The 18,277-nt window shown below is 46.6% G+C and overlaps 1 protein-coding gene across 7 annotated transcripts in view; it reads right to left on the bottom strand.

Moving 5' to 3' along the window:
- LOC146356967 (SERTA domain-containing protein 2-like) overlaps positions 1–8,508 on the bottom strand; it is a 30,144-nt gene extending 21,636 nt beyond the window's left edge. The window contains exons 1-5 of one of the 7 annotated variants that reach the window (XM_084837365.1): positions 8,390–8,508; positions 2,417–2,546; positions 963–1,058; positions 604–691; positions 260–404 (exon numbers count right to left, since the gene is read on the bottom strand). The gene's annotated coding sequence lies outside the window, so the exon portion shown is untranslated. Of the gene's footprint in view, positions 1–102; positions 410–603; positions 692–962; positions 1,059–2,416; positions 2,547–3,782; positions 4,462–8,389 lie in introns of those variants that run through there. The other 6 variants (XR_014788180.1, XR_014788182.1, XR_014788181.1 and 3 more) reach the window with 6 other exon arrangements.
- Between the last annotated feature and the right edge of the window lie 9,769 nt (positions 8,509–18,277).

The following is an 18,277-nucleotide window of genomic DNA, read 5'->3' as shown; positions in this document are numbered from 1 at the left end:
CACACACCCCAGAGTCCGATCCTGAGGCCAACTGAAGCCAAACAATTGTAGGGTGGTGGAAAGGGAGCCCCATCCATCACTCCTGAACAAAGAAACAACACACATGGCAAAGTTATAGTCTTTATTGATACAGACGTTCCTGATAAGGAAAGATGTGTGGGGCTGGAGGGCTCCTGTGCCACAAACAGTGGCTCAACAGATAGCAGGGCAGCAGGTGCAGTCCCTCATGGCATCAGCTCCATATTAAGAACACCTTTACCTGCTGCATAACTGTCAGGAAGCTTGCAAGGGTGCAGGAGCCTGCTTGGAATAGGTTAACAACTCAGTGATGAACATCCTGGCCGCTGCTGGTCATGGGGTGGGTCTCCCTCATGGCCTGTACAGAACAGGGTGTGGGATGGATCCTGTACTTGTGGAGAGCAAGGGAAGACAGAGTAATGAGCAACAGTCAGTAGCAGAAACATGTATTTCCTGAACTTAGATGCAGACTAGCTGTTTGTGAGGAAGTGTGAGAGAAGCCACCTGAACATCCTGCCAGTGCTCACACCTCAGCCTCTCCTCCATGGGGGAGATGGCGACAGCAGTGAGCATGAGCATACGCACCTCTTTTCCCTTGCAGTTGGTAGTGGAACTGTATCCACTACGTGTGTGGTGACAAGTTTGTTCTGCTCTATTCATCTGGGCTGTGATCCTGTAAGACAAAAGCATGTGTGGGTATTTGGACAACAGTGGCAATGGTTGGAGTGCCTCTGCATTTGACAACAGACAGCTTACCTGCATGTGGGGCTGAGTGCCTGCCCTGTCTACAGGGGACACTGCTCCCCACTGTTGAGGGGCAGTGTTAAAAGAACACAGTTCAGATAGAACACAGTATCCACGTATAGCAAATGGGGTGGGGAAGGTATAGGAGACAGATGCAGAAGACATACTTTGTAGTGTGGTTACCCCCTTCCCTTGCTTACCTGTGTGGGGTGTTCTGTCCTGGCACCCCCAGTTGGAGTGGTGGTTACTGTTGGCTGTTTGGGTCTGGAGTCCCAACGTGAGGTACCTGTAATGTTCTAAGCAAAGAAATTATAGCAATGTGCTCAAGTTTCCCTGTACGTCTTGAAGACAAGCTGTTTTACCCCAAGTGCTGCTTTTCTGTGCAAAGTGCCCTTTTGTGGAATAAAACAACTCTTTTGCTTACCCCATTGCTTTTTTGGGCATTCTTTGTGGGGTTTCCCATTTTGTTGGATTCAAAGTGCCCTTTCACTGGAATTCTCCTTTATGAGCTCTAAGTAGCAGACATGTATAATATGAGGCCTGAGAGATAGCCCCATGCTGCACACTCTATCATCTGGGTAGTGGTCTTCCTGTGTGGGGTTTATTTACTGGTGTTGGTGTGCTGCGACTGGGTGTTATGTTATATTCTATCCTATGCTCTGACGTGGTGATGTAGGTGGGGCAGTTGATACAGAGAGGGTATTTCTGAAATTCCTTGCACCAGATCTGGTGTAAATTTACACCGTTGGTGGGCATGGTCTGAATTAGAACAGGAAACTGCATAGGTGTGCTCTTCCCATGGGCCTCTGCCAATCCCACCTGTGACTCTGTCCCATTTTAGCTGTCTGCGATCACATCTTTGCCGGTGGGTGTTCTGCCAGTTCAGCTCACATGGCAGCAATGTAACTCCTTGCTGGTCTTGTAGGCCCCTTCCAACCCTACTATTCTATGACTACTATTCTATGATCCTGCTCTGCCAGCATAGTGGGACTTCCACTAAATCCTATGGCTCCTCAGCCAGCATAACTCAAATGTTATAGGACTGCACCCTAGAACAACTAAAATGTTATTGAGCAGTTGCCAGCCAGCATTTTTTGTTTGTTACTGTATGATAGTTCCCAAGCACAGACAAGGCTTTAGGCAATACTACAATGTAAAACACAGCGATGCTTAGTTCTATGTAGCCTGCATTTTTTTATTTGATCAAGTCTCTTCATTCCAAAGGTAATGCCTAAAGGAGAATTTCTGCATTGTTATTATGCCAGAAGACCTAGCAATCTGAATAGTGAAAGATGTTCAGACAGTGCTGTGCTGTACATTGGGGAAAGCTAGTAGTTAGCTCTCTACAATCTCACCTCTTAGTTTATAGTCATGTTGGAGATAATCTTTCAAGTGCCAAAGTTTGAGAGGGCTTCTCCCAACTTCTCCTGACTCTCACTGGTGTTTGCAGGAATTAAAGAAGGGGAAATAGTATTGTTCTGGGGCCAGTAGCAGGAGAAGACAAGTTACTTCTGGGGAAACAGTAGCAGGTTAAATTTCTACTTCTGTCTATTGCAATGTCTGAGCAAGCCTTCAGTCTGCAAGGACAGAGCCCCTGTGATGTTATCAGGCAATCCCAAGAAACTACATTAAATAAGAAGAATTAAAACCTTACCCTTAAAAATACAGAGAATGTATTCAGGCCAGAATAGTCCAGATATGGTGCAGAGAGGTCTCATTCAAAACAGTGGTTAAGCACAGCTCTGATAACAGCCAGAGTAATCCTTTTCAGTCAAGTGATGCAACTTCAGGGAAGAATTAGACAAATATTTTGTTGATTTGACATTGCTTTATAAAGGATAATCAGATCAGTGATGTACAATTAGTTGGATATTCTGATTATAATCTATTGTTTTATGGATTTTTGTACAGCCTTGCAAATAACTATTCAGGGATTGCTGCCCCATCCCTTGCTCTGCTCCAAAAGCCACATTAGAGTAATACCTTTATTCAGCCCAACTAAAATGTTACAGCTTTATAGAGTTCAGAACTCTTCTTCAGGCTGGATATCAAGCAAAACAGGGGAGCGAGGGGGGGGAATGGGCATGATGTTGATGCAGACTTTGAGGCTTCATCATGCCTAAGTCTCCCATCCATCCCCTTGTTGCTTTATTTAACATCCAACCTGAAGAATTCTAGAGAATTGAAAAGCCTGCTCACTATTTTGAGACATTTTAGTTGGTTCTAATAAAGGTATTATCCTGTGGTGGCTTTTGGATTTTATCTTCCCATAGCAGAATGGACTCAACAGAACCAAATAGATAGACCAAGTCAACACTTTGGACTTCAGAGAATGTATAATGGCAAAATGAAATGTACGCAACTTCACACATGGATGTCACAGAAGATGGAAGGGACAATATGCACTGCAGAATCATTTGCTGCCAGACCCACACCTCAGTTTCCAGAAAAACCTAATGGCACAGTTAATACCTACCTTCAGGCTGCACAAAAAATGGGCTTGGGTTTCTAGCAGCCCAGGCTCTAGCAAACCCCTGTACAAAACACTGGAATAGTCAAACCAAGGTAGACAAACAGTGGTAATGGACCCCTCCTCCCACAAAGGACATGAAGAGCCATGTATACAGCTGACCCCAAAATACTGCACAATATGTGAAAGTTTTATGGGCAAAGATGCGTGATTTTATTCTTCTTCACTTTTCTGAGCTGTCCTTAAATATGTATTTAAAGTGTTAGTTTATTAGGTAGAACTTTTATAAATAAAACAAGTATTACAAGCCAGACCTATAAATGTCAGGACTCTTGTGAACAGAAATTACTGATCATGTCTACTACTAACAAGTTGGCGAGAGATATAAATGATTAAGATCAGATCAAAGCCTAGCTCTTTATAGAAAATTCAGGAAGCCTTGAGACACATGGCACAGATATAAAGCACTTTAGTGTTAGCTGCAATTAGTGTATTCTTTTAAAGGAGGCATTAATGCAGTTAAGTGTTCATAAATTCTGAAATAACGTACCAGAGCTATGAGAGATTCTTCTCCCTTTGCATTTCATTTCCTATAAGAGTAAGACACAAGGGAGCCAGCCTCCATATAGTGTGCAGAAAAAGAAAGCAGACAGAACTTCCTGGAAGCTGCTGCCTACACCTCCCACAGTAGCAAGATGGGGGCTCACAACAATGTTTTTGCTCTTGGGCCAGTGAAAAGTTACTCTCTTCCTCTCTCTTCACTCACCAGCTATTTATAACAAAACAGGAAACCTCATCCTAATTCTGCTCCAACCAGCCTCCAAAGCGCAATACTATACCCCAGACTTCTCTCATGTACCCAAATAACATCCTCACAAATTCACTACACTCTTTTTCCTATTTTCTAAGTAGGAATCATACTCATTCAAAACTCCACTTACAGCAAGCTTCTTCAAATCTTTCATCTAGCACTACAGTGACTCGATTTGATCCCTGCACCTAGCTATAACCAAACCCACCTCAGCACATTCAGAAAATCATTAAACAATTACTCACAAGACAGTTTTCAACGGATGCTGAGCCAGCTGCCTCTCTCAATGCCCTCCTCCCAAGTCCTGCCTTGAACTACCTAACCCACGTATCCCATTCCCACCATACAATGATAGTTCTGTTTTTGCCTTCCGAAAGAATCCCCTTATTCCAAGCAGCTCTTGGAGATCCTCAAATCCTCTGTCCTAAGCAGCCACCCCTCTATCCATTTTGCATTTCTCACAGATGCCTAACCCTGAGCTATCCTGCTCCTTCTTACATACAGTCAAGCACTTCTTCCCACTGGATACCTTCTCATGCCAAATGACGTTGTCAGGACTTCTCACTGTCCTTTACTGAAGAGCCCTTCCAAATGATGCTCCTTCCCAAGTCTCTTCATATACTGCCAACCTTTTAACCTCAAGCTGAACCTGTTCCACACTTCTTTTCTAACCACGCGGTTTCTATTTTGCACTTAGGCCTCCCACCCCTACATGCGCGCACGCACATACTCTGAGTTCTGTTTCTTTCAACAAGCTCCACCATAACTTAACCCTTCTGCCTTTACCTAGCTCCTACCTCAACACAATTTCCAGTGTTTTCTCCTCCTCAAACACAGGCATTAACTGGACCCAATAACCAGATTTTACCCCCATGTCTATACTCATCTACTAAATGTTCCTTGCTTGAAATCCAGCTCTATTCAACTTCTCCTTAGCTAAGCCTTGGATAATGAAATAGCATCTCATTCGCCCTACACTTGCGCGATCAACTCTTCAGAATTGCAATAATATTAAGGATTCCTAGATGCTGAAAAGGCCAGGCACTTCCAAGTGTTACCAGTTGTGCATCTCATTATTCCCAGCCAGCACCTCCCCAGCATTTGGTTTCCACTCAGCTCCCCCCTCTGTGCAGCTTTTCTAACTGACCAGTTTCATCTGCAGTTTACTCTAAGAATCTATGCTCACTTTCCTCTCCACACTATACATCATATCTAACTCTTAGTCCACCCCACACCCATCATGTTAGCCTCTAAAACCCTCTCATTAATACCACCTGTACCCAGATCCACTGTGCCCCAAAATGCATGCATACTTTAGTTTACTTTGTCCTACTAGTCTCCATACTCAGCTTCTAGTATCCTCTTATCACCTGTTGGTAACTCAGGTCAAATTACCCCTAAACCAGACAAAAACAACCAATTTTACCTTTTGCCTCAGAGACCAGGCCTACATCCCTGCAGACTGTTCCCTATGAGATTTGCCCCTGGCACAGGTCTAATACTCCCCCCCTCAACCATTTACTCCACTCCCCCTACATTCCACCCAGTCCCATCCAAGGCAAATAGCCATCATATCTAATCCCAAAACCAAGTTCCAGTTGCTTACCTAATTCTTCTCTCCAATATTCCCCTTGCTTCTCAGCCAGCTTCCCCCACCCCCAACTTCTGTCAAAGTGAACTCCCCTCCTCAATCTGCAAAAGCAATCATGCCAAAGATCCCTCTTGCAATCTCTTATTTTCCCTCATATCCAGCTCTTTTTAATAATTGAATCAGTCTTCTATAACCATCATCAATCAGCCCATACAACCCATCACAACACATTCAAAGCCCCATCTCCCAGGTGCTCTGGGTAACATATCTTTTCAACCACCCTGTGAGATAGGTTAGGCTGAGAAATAGTGATGGCTCCAGGGCCGCCCAGTGAGTTTCATGGCTGAATGGAGATATGAGCATGGGTCCTACTTTGACATTCTAGTCACTGCACCACACTGGTCAAGCTCACTTCCTTCCAGAACAAACTAGGTATTTCCACTCTGGGTCCTTTAAATGCTCCCTTCTCCATACAAATCCTTCCATACTGCCTTCCCCAAGTTCACCTCTGATCAACTGCCCAATATTCTGCTATATTTAAAAGCACTCACGTACTGCTTTTCCTCAAACACTTCGTCCCTAGAACCTTCTACCAAACCAGCCAGTCTCCCACCAGGACTATACCCTCTTCAAATCACCTGATGTATCCTTATTCTTAGTGGCCTATCTTTCTAAACTTATGTCCCAACATTAAACTAGTCCAATTTTTCCTTACAGTTTCTCACAAGTCTTCAGGCCTTATCCAGTGCTTTAACCAAACGCAGAACCTCAGACAACCTCCCCATGTTTATGCAAGTACTACCCTGAGCCTCCTTCAGCAAGCTCCTCAACTCCTGCTACCTCTTTCACTAAAATCCCTACAGTATATCCTACCTCTACTGGCCCCCAACTCAATTTACCACTAAGCATGTATTCTGTTGGCTTCCTATAAACATCCCCATGCGCACACCCCATAACAATAACCAGGACATCTGCAAAGCACCCTCCCCGTCATTACCAGGTGAGTATCTTCACAGACACCTCCTCCTCACACCCCTTAACACTAATTTTCACCCACCAGACCCAGACAGGCCTCACAAGCAATACCTATTCCATTCTCCACCCTACCTTCCATTCTATGTATACCTTCTTATACCTGTGTTTGATTTGCACCCCACCTTTCCACCAAGGAAATGGTGCTCAAGCCAGCTAACAATCATAGGAACCATCTTTTAAAGAAAAATAGCTTGATTAAAATACATTCAAAACAGTTTAAAAAACACAATAACAGAATAAAAACTGCACTCAATGCAACAAATCAGCTTACATGCCAAAGGCCTGCTTGAAGAAAAACTTCTTTGCCTGACAACAGAAGGGACCAACCTAGCCTCCCTCAGCATGGAGTTCCATAGCCTGGGAGCAGTCACCAAGAAGGCACTCACATCCCCACCAAACATGAAGGTAGCTGTACAGAGAGGGGCTTCCCCCGAAGAACGCTCATATAGAAGAAGGCGGTATTTCCATTAGACTGGACCCAAGCCGTATAGGGCTTTCTGGGTCATCACCAGCATTGAATTGCACTGAGAAAAGACTGGAAGCTGTTGTAACAAGGGAGTCATGTGCTCTTTGTAACCAGGCCTGGTCAACAGTCCAGCAGCAGCATTCTGGACCAGCTGAAGTTTCCCACCAGCTTTCAAAGGCAGCAATAAGTAAGGTATGTTACAGTAGCCCAAACGGGATGCGTGACTGTGGTCAGAGCAGACATCTCTAAGAATGGGTGCAGTCGGCACTCGTGGCCGCAGCCAAATCCTGGGCGCCTAGGTTCAGGGTCAAGTCCAGGCCACCTAAACTACGAGCCTGAGTCTTCAGGGGAGTGTAACCCCACCCAGTACAGGCTGAGTCCCTATTTCCTGATCTGCCTTTCAACTAACCAGGAACACCTCTGCCTTGCCTGGATTAAGCTTGAATTTGTGTGCTTCTTATACAGCAAGAGCCCAAATCGGTGCATTTTACTTAGATATAAGTGAGGCTTCCAACCAAGACAGAATGCAAACTCCGTCCCCATGTCCTAACAGTATTCTTAAATACTCCAACCAGCCCCTCAAGCGCACCACAAACCTCTGATCACCCCTCCTACCCATGTTCCACCCTGACCCCCAACCAGCTTCTAATCCTCATTCTCAACTCCCACTCGTGTACCCCCAAACACCCCCAAACCCAGGTCCTTCCACTACACCTGGTTTTCTTCCTTCCTGGCACCAGCCCTCCAACTCAGCTTTAGCCCGCCCATATTGGCTGATGACCCCAAGCCCCGGGCAACTCCCCATCAGCCTGCCTCCCACCCCTTCTGCCAAGACCTCTCTCAGCCCCAAACCTACCGGGGCTCCCCCGTCGTTTGGAGTGCGGCTGAGGTTACCATCTCAGCGCAGTGTTCCCCGCCCAGCCAGCCTCTCAGCCCCCGGCGTCGACCAAGACCCCCAGCCGGATAAGCCCCCCATATTCCTCCCCACCCGTGTCGGGTCCCCCATCACCTCCGCCGCCCCCCACCCCCGTAGCCACCTCCCCGAGCGCCCCCCCCGCCCCAAATATTGCCGTTCCGACCCTCCCAGCTCCACCTCCACGACCCCAAAGCCCAGCTTACCACACCGCAGCCCCACGCCTCAGGGAAGACCCCACACCCGCTTCTTCTGCCGCCGCCGCCCCTCAGGTCCGTCCGACCCCCCCCCCTCGGCGCCCAACGGCTTTTCCCTCCCACCTCAGCCGGAGTCCCGCTCACCTGCTCGGGCTCCAGAGAGAGGCGAGGACCCCGCCGGACGCCTCCCGTCCTCCCCTGGCCGCTCTCCCTGCGCCGGGCTGCGCGGCGCTGGCTCCCAACCCAGCCAGCCGGGCTCCCTCGGAGGGGCTGGGACGGACGACTGCTTGCGTGCCGAGGGGAGAAGGGAGGGGGAGGGGGAGGAGGCGGCGGCAGCGAGCGAGCACCGCCCACCGCCGCCGGATCCCGGCGACAACAAGAGCCGTTGCTGCCGCTCCTCCTCCCCTCGCACGCGCGGCAGTTGCCACAGAGCGAGGAGGGGGGGGCGCGCGCGCGCGCGCGGGCCCTCCTCCCCCCTCCCGCCATTGGCCAGCCACTCCCCACCCTGCCCAGCAACCGATTTCTTACAGGCTCCCTTGCTCGCGGGGTCCGTTTCGCCCCACCCGCCTATAAGAAAGCCGTCCCGAGGCAGCGGGGGAGGAGCTCTCACTGGGCCGCTGCCCAATGAGAGGCTCGCCCGCTATTTCCTCCACTCCCCCGCTTTTCTTCGCTTAGCGGGGGCTTCTTCCAGAACGCCTCTTCCTCGGGGTAGGAGGGGCCTCGCGTCAGAGGAGGGAGCGGAGCGGAGCGGAGCGGAGCGGAGCGCCCGGCTGCAGCACCTGCCGGGAGCAGCGCGCTGGGCGCGTGTGGTCAGAAATAAGCCCCTCTGAAGTCGTTGAGGTTGACTCCCTAGGACGGTCGTCTGGGATCACAGGTGGAGCTTGTGCATGTTTACTCGGGAGTAAGCCCCACTGTATGGGAGGATTATTACCCCGAGACTGCAGAGACGTGCAGCTGGATCTTATGCGTGTTTTCTCTGGAGTAAAGCCCACTTTATTCAAGGAGTCTTACTCGCCAGGATTTCAGAGCATTGCAGCTGGCTCTTGTGTGTGTTTGCTCCAGAGTAAGCCCCGATTTATTCAAGGAGACTTACTCTCCAAGACTGCAGAGCATTGCAGCTGGCTCTTATGTGTGTTTGCTGCAGAGTAAGCCCCGATTTATTCAAGGAGACTTGCTCTCCAAGACTGCAGAGCATTGCAGCTGGCTCTTTTGTGTGTTTGCTGCAGAGTTATCCCCAGTCTGTTCAAGGAGACAACCCTGCCCCTTAGGATGTAACCCTGTGCCTGTTTAGACAGAAGAAAGTCCTACAACTCTCAGGCTGGCTGGGGGATCCTGGGACTTGTAGGACTGTTTTCTGCCTAAACATCTATAGGATTGTGTCCTTAATGTATCTTCTTGTAATTTCTTATTGTGGAGCACCCTGAGATATATATTTGTGAAGGGCAGTATAGAAACTAACAGTGTAATCCTATATATGTCTGCTCAGAAGAGCACAACATGAACTGGTTGGAAGTCACAGGAGTCTTTTCAGCCTAAGCTTGCATTGGATTGCACTCTAAATTGCATATCATTGCAGTTGGATCTTACTCATGTTTACTTGGAAGTTAGCCCCAGTTTATTCAAGGAAGCTTACTCCTCCAAGGCTGCATAACATGCTGGCTGGAGCATGCTGGGAGTTGTAGGACTTTTTCTGTCTTAAATGTGCATAGGATTGCACCCTAAGCCGGTGAGGCTTGCCTCCCTTTGCTGCACTTACTACATCCTCTGGGAAGATGTGCCTGCTTAATTTTTGCTTGTTGCAGGGGAGCAGTGCTTGTAAGGGAGAAAGGACCGGCAATGCTAGCAGGTCTCTCCAGTGGAAAGAGTTTGACTCCTACCATGCAAATTGTAGCAACCTTTGTTTGTTCTGCAGTTATCTTTGCATGTCTGTAGCATGGACCTCTGGTTTGAACTCAAGTTGGTAGTGGATGTAAACAGGAGTGATGTGTGTTTACAGTCCCAATCCAGCCGCTTTCCAGACTACAAGGACAGGTCCACCTGGTATGCTAGGTACCTCTGCCTTGCATCTCTGAGATTGTTGCCTTAGGCCTGCTACTGTGAAAGTAACACCACATCAAAATGCCCGCACCCCAAGCCACTTCCTACTGTTTGGTAGAACCTTAACATACCAGAACAGCTGCCAATAGATAACAGTCGGGAGCACCCATATTAGCACATCTCTGTTAATCTTTTGCTTTCCAGAAGCATAGCTCTGCAATTCTACCTTGCCTGCTCTTAAAGCCACACAACATTATCATCAAATCAGAACAAGAGTGTCCATACCCTGCTTTTTAAAAAGTTATATATCCTCCTTTTCTTCGAAGAAATCAGACCTACTAATAATAAAACAACTTTAAAACATCAAGATTAAAAAACAGTAAACAGGCAATAAAACAACAGCACATAACAAGGGGTTATCCAAATGGATATCCTATCCAAATGGCAGAAATAATCCATAAAAGACAAATCAGCGAAAAAGAAAAAAAGATGGCAGTTAGCTTCCCCAAAAGCCTCTCAAAAAGTTTTAATTTGGCCAGGACCTTGAAGACATTTAATGGTGGGTCCAGATGGAAACAGATTCTAGAAGGTTGGTGCCATATGCAAGAAGGCCCTACCCTTTATGGCAGCCTTCTGTAATCTCATGCCTTCCAAATGTTTTGGACTTCAACTCCTATCAGCCCCAGCCAGTGTGGCCAGTGGTTAGGAATGCTGGAAATCATAGTCCAAGACATCTGGAGGGCACCAGGTTGAGGAAGGCTGCTTTATGACCGCCTGCTGCATTTCTGTTTTCAGGGAGCCTCTGATACTGAACAGAGCGCATGGGGTGGAACATTTATCTTCGCAATTTAAAAAAGAAAACTTCCAAAACCTAGTTATGAGAAGACCCCCAAGGGAAATTTCTAGGGCTATCATTCTAGTAAAGAAACAGATTAACGGGCTAAAGCCCATGTGACTAAATACATTTGCCTATGAAAAAATTATATTTCTGAAGAAAAGTGTATACTTTGTTGGTTTTAAGATGATGCATGTGAATGTTGCAAGAGGCCATCTGTGTTTTTGTGTCAAAAAACTATATGCTGCCTGTGTATTGGGGGCACCATTTTAATCCATCAAAATGGCTGTTATAGTGAAGCTAACTGTCTAGTCGACTAAACTTTGTAGCCCTAGAAATTTCAAATACCTAGACGGTTCAGGATTCCTGGAAAATAATTGCTGCTGTTTTTGCCTTTTGGGAACCACACCTGTTTAAGGTTTTGTTGGTGTGAGATGCTAGAGTTGTGGCTCTTCAGGATACAACTAGGATGGCTGCTTACACAATCGCCCCAAAAGAGGAAATGCATCACCCCCAAATTAGGACAGATTTGCATAACATTTGCCTATGCTACTTTATGTGTGTCAAGAAATCCATTTTCCTTCTGTGTCTCACCCGCCCCTGAAGTTCCATTCCATGAGGCTAAGCCTGCACGTATTTGCTGGGCCATCAGTGTGCGTTATCTTGTACCGTCTAGGGCCTCAAGGCCACAGCAGAACTCTCACTAACTGGGCTGAATGAGTTCAGCTGAGTGTTTGTGGGAACTTTCTGCCTGCCCCCCCCCCCCCAAGCCTGAGAAGATTGCTTCAGTTAGGCTGTGGTTGGCCAGTAAGAATTGCCTTAGCTTTGCTAATAGTTTTGGGATATAAAACTAGGAGGACTACATCTGCTCTTTGTCTTCATCGTTGTCTGTTTTGCTTGTCCCTTTCGCTTGTCTGGTAGGGATTGCTGGTTTCTGAGGCCCTGTTCTTTTGGAGACCCGTGCCTTGGTATGTATGGAGAGGTCTGGTGAGCTTTGTTCTTTTGTCTTGTAAATACTGTTCCCAAATATCGCTCCGTTTGTCTGTATGTTGTCCTTTTCCCTTTTGTGAATAAACTTACCACCTATCAGAATTGAAAGTGTGTGTTTTATTCCAATTAAGCCTTGGTTCTAAGTCCAGAGCTTTCCTCTTGGTTATTGCTGCTGTTTGAGGTTTCAGGCTTAGGGCTTTGAAATAGAGGGTGCCAGCTTGGGCCCTTGTTTCATAAGCCTTAAGGGTGACCTGCAAGTTTTGTGAGTCCCCTGGCTCAGGCTGAGTTGGACATCAGGGATGGCGGCAGCCTACCTTGCTGGATTGGTGTTCAGCCTACACTGGTTGCTTACACTGCTGGGAGTTAGGGCACCCCCCTTCCTCCCTTCACAATATGCACAGATGCACAATTTAGAAGTCAGTGCTATGACTTAAACAGAAATACAATCCATCCCACCACCTTCAAATAGAGGACTGTCCTCTGTAACATAGGACACATAGCCATCCTAGATCCAAATCCTTCTCCAGGCTCTGTAGAACATAAATCTCTTGGGTTGGTGCAGAAGCATCTTGTCTCAAGTGCGCATGGCTATAAATGCATGCACCTAAGCACTAAGGCATTGCAGTGCACAGACTGTGATTGCACACACTGCAGCTGTCCATGTATATGTTGAACTACTGATGATACATTGTTGGACAATTATACTAGTCTACTACAGGCAAAAGGCCAACACCCTTTTGGCTTTTAAACCAGTGGGGGACAGGCTGTCACAGAGTAAATCAATACCTAACAGAGCAGGCAGAATACAGGCATCCGCAGCATGTAATAGTGGTGGTGAGGAGGGGTTCAGACTCTCATCTTCGTTATGAAAGTAAGAGTATCACCCAGTTATGCCCTTATTTTGGTTCATTAAATGGTGGAGGATGTGAGAGGCCATACATTTTCAGAGGGAGGGGAGGGACAGCCAATTCCTTCTTGTTAAAAAATGAAACTAAAAAACAACCCACACACCCTGCAGAGTAAAAATGCCAGTTTTGGCAAATGTTGCACTAATCTACAACTTGTCGCCTCCCCCCTTAAGCAATTTTACTGTGGCCATTCGCATGGCTCTATTGCACTTGCCTCCCCTGAAAATGCTTGCACAATCAAAAGATGTTGGCACAAATGGTGATGCCAGGCAAAATGGTATGTGTACTTTTGAAATCATCTGCAGAGAGACCAATTTGAGTCAATAATTAAACAATGCGATGACTCAGAGTAAATCACTGCTAAGCAACAGTCTTTCTGCTTTTACGTACTTGCAGGAAACAGCTCAAGACTAACCTTTTGTACTATTTTTTTAAACTCTCCATGGAGCTTTAAGGTCCAGTTTTATAATACAGCTAGCAGAATCAAGTTTTTCCTGCACTTTGCCACAGCAGGCTGCTGGTGTGCGTGTGTGGGGGGATTGAAACAATCCCCCCATCCTTTTCTGCGCACAGGATTGGACCCCCACTTTTTTAAGCAGTCAAGAGACTAAGCATGCAATCCCCCTGCAATTTTAAATAGCACACACAACCCAGAAAAGGGTTTAGCTCTCAGCTCTGCCAGCTGGTGCTATATGTTACATGTGAACTCATATAATAAAAGCCCAAGAGGTTGCTACTTTACAAAACGGCATCAGAGGGGGCAATTTGGAGTGGAACAGCAGCATGGGGGAGGTGCACTTTCCCTTTCTGCCATTTTTCTGCTCCAAATCATCTCCCAACACAAATACCCACTGCCACAGCCTTCCCCAACCTGGTGCCTACTAGATATGTTGGACTGCAATTCCCATTATTCCAGCCAGCATGGCCATTAATGATGGGAGTTGCAGTCAACACATGTCGAGTGCACAGGGTTGGGAAAGGCTGCACTGCCAGGTTTGCAAGCACACTTTGAGAGTGTCAAGAAACACGTGGACACGGGTGATCTGGTGGGCGTTGTTTACTTGGACTTCCAAAAGGTTTTTGACAAAGTCCCTCACCAAAGACTCCTGAGCAAACTTGCCAGCCATGGAATAAGAGGAGAGGTCCTCTTATGGATCAGTAACTGATTCAAGAACAGAAAGTAGAAATAAATGGTAAATTCTCCCAATGGAGGGATATAAACTGTGGGGTCCCACAGGGATATGTATTGCGACCAGTGCTTTACAACTTATTCATAAATGACCCGGAATTAGGGGGGAGTAGTGAAGTAGCCAACTTTGCTTATGACACCATTGATTTAAGGTGGTTAAAACAAAAAGGAATCGTGAGGAGCTCCAAAAGGATCTCATGGCAAGCAACTCTTAACGAGAAAAGCAGTCCAAGATGGGTGGGAGCTTTTAAAAAAGGAAATTCTCAAGGCACAATGACAAACAATTCCAACAAGAAGAGAAGGTGGAAGACAACAGAAGAAGCCAGTGTGGCTTTACAAAAAGCTTAGGGATGACCTGAAAACAAAAAAGGACACACATAGGAAGTGGAAAGAAGGCCAAGCAACAAAGGAAGAGTACAGGCAGGTAGCACAGAATTGCAGGGATGGTGTCAGGAAGGCTAAAGGTGAGAACGAGCTGAGGTTAGCGAGGGATGCTAAAAGCAACAAAAAGGCTTTCTTCAGCTATGTGCATAGTAAAAGGCAGAGGAAAGAAATGGTTGTTCAGCTAGTAAATAAAGATGGCAAAATGATAACAGATGACAAAGAAAAGGCAGAGGTGCTCAATTCCAACTTTGGCTCAGTCTTCTCCCAAAAGAGGGTCTATGACCCCCCTGGCAAAGGCCAAGTACAGGTTGAAGGGGCAGGATTGTAGCTTGAGATGGATAGGCATATGGTCAAGGAACACCTAATTACTTTGAATGAGTTCAAATCTCCAGGGCCAGATGAACTGCAAAAAAAAAAAAAAAAGGTAAAGGTGTCCCCAACCAGTAGTGTCCGACTCTAGGGTGTGGTGCTCATCTCCATTTCTAAGCCAAAGAGCCAGCGCTGTCCGAAGACACTTCCGTGGTCATGTGGCCAGCATGACTGAACACCAAGGTGCACAGAACGCTGTTACCTTTCCCGCCGAAGCAGTACCTATTTATCTACTTGCAATTTCTTGCTTTCGAACTGCTAGGTTGGCAGGAGCATCCTAGAGTAATAAAGGAACTGGCAGAAGAACTCTCAGAACCACTGTCTATTCTCTTTGAGAAATCATGGAGGACGGGTGAAGTGCCAGATGACTGGAGGAGGGCTAATGTCCCTATCTTCAAAAAGGGCAAAAAGGAGGAACCTGGGAACTACAGACCAGTCAGTCTAACATCAATCCCAGGGAAAATTCTGGAGCAGATGATAAAGCAATCCATCTGTAAGCACCTTGAAAACAACACAGCGATTACTCCAAGCCAACATGGATTTGTCAAGAACAAATCCTGCCAGACGAATCTGATCTCATTTTTGGATCAAGTCACCTCCCTTGTATACCGTGGGAATGCTGTAGACATCATATACCTTGACTTCAGCAAAGCTTTCAACAAAGTGCCCCATGATATCCCGATGAGCAAACTAGCTCAAAGTGGGCTAGATGAAACAATGATCAGGTGGATCCACAGTTGGCTACAGAATCGGACTCAAAGAGTGCTTATCCATGGGACCTTCTCCAACTGGGGAGAGGTAATAAGTGGGGTACCAGAGGGTTCAGTCCTGGGCCCAGTGCTCTTCAACATTTGTATTAATGACTTGGAGGAGGAGGTGCAGGGAATGCTGATCAGATTTTCAGATGACACAAAATTGGGCAGGATAGCTACTACTTTGGAAGACAGAAACAAATTCAAAGTGATCTTGATAGACTGGAGCGCTGGGCAGAAAACAACAGAATGACATTTAATAGGGATAAATGCCAAGTTCTGCACCTAGGAAAAAGAAACCAAATGCACAGTTACAAGATGGGGGATACGTGGCTGAACAACACTACAAGCGAGAAGGATCTTGGAATTGTTGTTGATCACAAGCTGAATATGAGCCAACAATGTGATGTGGCTGCAAAAAAGGCCAATGCTATTTTGGGCTGCATTAATAGAAGCATAACATCCAAATCCCGGGAAGTACTAGTTCCCCTCTAGTCAGCACTGGTTAGGCCTCATCTGGAGTACTGTGTCCAGTTCTGGGCACCACACTTTAAGGAGGATGCAGACAAGCTGGAGAGGGTTCAGAGGAGGGCAACAAAGATGATCAGGGGACTGGAAACTTAGCCCTATGAGGAGAGACTGAGAGAACTGGGCATGTTTAGCCTTGAGAAAAGAAGACTGAGGGGAGATAGGATAGCACTCTTCAAGTCCTTGAAAGGTTGTCACAGAGAGGAAGGCCAGGATCTCTTCTCAATCATCCCAGAGTGCAGGACACAGAATAATGGGCTCAAGTGACAGGAAGCCAGATTCCAGCTGAACATCAGGAGAAACTTCGTGAGTGTTAGAGCCATACGACAATGGAAGCAATGACCTAGGGAGGTGGTGGGCTCTTCCATGCTGGATGCATTCAAGACGAGGCTGGACAGCCATCTGTCAGGGATGCTCTGACTTGGATTCCTGCATTGAGCAGGGGGTTGGACTCGATGGTCTTGTAGGCCCCTTCCAGCCCTACTATTCTATGATTCTCTCCAAACTGGGAGAAAGGCAAATTCCATGTTAGGGATAATTAGGAAAGGAATTGAAAATAAAACGGCCAAGACCATACTCCCGTTATGCAACGCTATGGTGCGACCACACTTAGAATACTGTGTACAGTTCTGGTCGTGACACCTAAAAAAGGATATTGTAGACTTGGAAAAAGTGCAGAAAAGGGCAACTAAAATGACGAAGGGGCTGGAGCAACTCCCCTGTGAGGAAAGGTTACAACAGCTGGGATTGTCTTGCTTAAAAAAAAGGCGAGTAAGGGGGGACATGGTATAGGTGTACAAAATTATGTATGGTGTGCGGAATGTGAATAGGGAAACATTTTTCTCCCTCTCTCAGAATACTAGAACCCAGTGGGGTCATCCCATGAAGCTGATTGGTGGGAGATTCAGGACAGATAAAAGGAAGTACTCCTTCACACAGCACAGAGTTAAACTATGGAATTCACTTCTACAAGATGTAGTGATGGCCACCAATTTGGATGACTTTAAAAGGGTGTTAGTCAAATTCATGGAGGAGAAGGCTAAAAATAGCTACTAGTCCTGATGGCTCTATGCTACTTCCGGTATCAGAGGCAGTATGCCTATGTACACCAGTTGCTGGGGAATATGGGCAGGAGGATCCTGTTGTATTCATGTGCTGTTTGTGAGTTCCTGGTCAATAGCTGGTTGGCCACTGTGTGAACAGAATGCTGGACTAGATGGACCCTCAGTCTGATCCAGCATGGCTCTTCTTATGTTCTTGGAATGGTCCAATGCAGGAAGACAGGTGGGATATAAATATCAATAACAATTATTTGCACAACCCTGCAAAATAATAACCCACAGGAGGATCCATAGCTCAGTGGTAGAGCACATGCTTTCCATGTATTAGGTCTCAAATTCAATCAGTGGCCCCTCTGGTTAGAAGGATCTCAGGCAGGTAGAAACGGGAAAAACCTGCCTGAGATTATAGTAAGTCAATGCCTGTCAGAATAGATAATAATACTGGAATAGAAGGAGAAAGCATGACATGGTAGTATAAGGCAGATTCCTATGTTCCCAACCCAGCCTTTATTGAGCTCCCAGGGCATAGTTTGAAGGCACATGAGGCAGTCACATTGCTAAGCAGGTTTGGGTCTGGTCAGTGCTTGGAGGGGAGACCATCTGGAAACCACATGTAGCCACCTTGAGTTCCTTGAAGGAAGGAAGGTGGGATATAAATGTAATAAATACATAAAATAAAATAAGCAATTTTCAGACCTATTGATTTCAGTAGGAGCAATTTATTGACATGCTTAACTCTCCCACTGAATTCAGTGAGCCTTCATGTAACTTCAGCTGGACCAGGCTCACCTGTACCAATAAACACAAACCCCTTAGTTTGGTGCTATCTATCAAAACGGGTGCACAGCCTCACACTTGAGTTTCAATGTGGCCTTCCCGGATTTCCCAGATGGCGCCACCCACTTCCCCCAGCCCACCAATCATTTGATGGTTTCCCAACTTTTGTGCATTTTCCCCGTTCTAAACGGTTGGATGCCTC

This window comes from Heloderma suspectum, chromosome 1, assembly GCF_057233095.1.
Source record: "Heloderma suspectum isolate Gila_16-S chromosome 1, 16-S_ref, whole genome shotgun sequence".
Taxonomy (NCBI): domain Eukaryota; kingdom Metazoa; phylum Chordata; class Lepidosauria; order Squamata; family Helodermatidae; genus Heloderma; species Heloderma suspectum.
The sequence above is the reverse complement of the archived record's forward strand: the minus strand, read 5'-3'. Positions and strand labels throughout refer to the sequence as shown.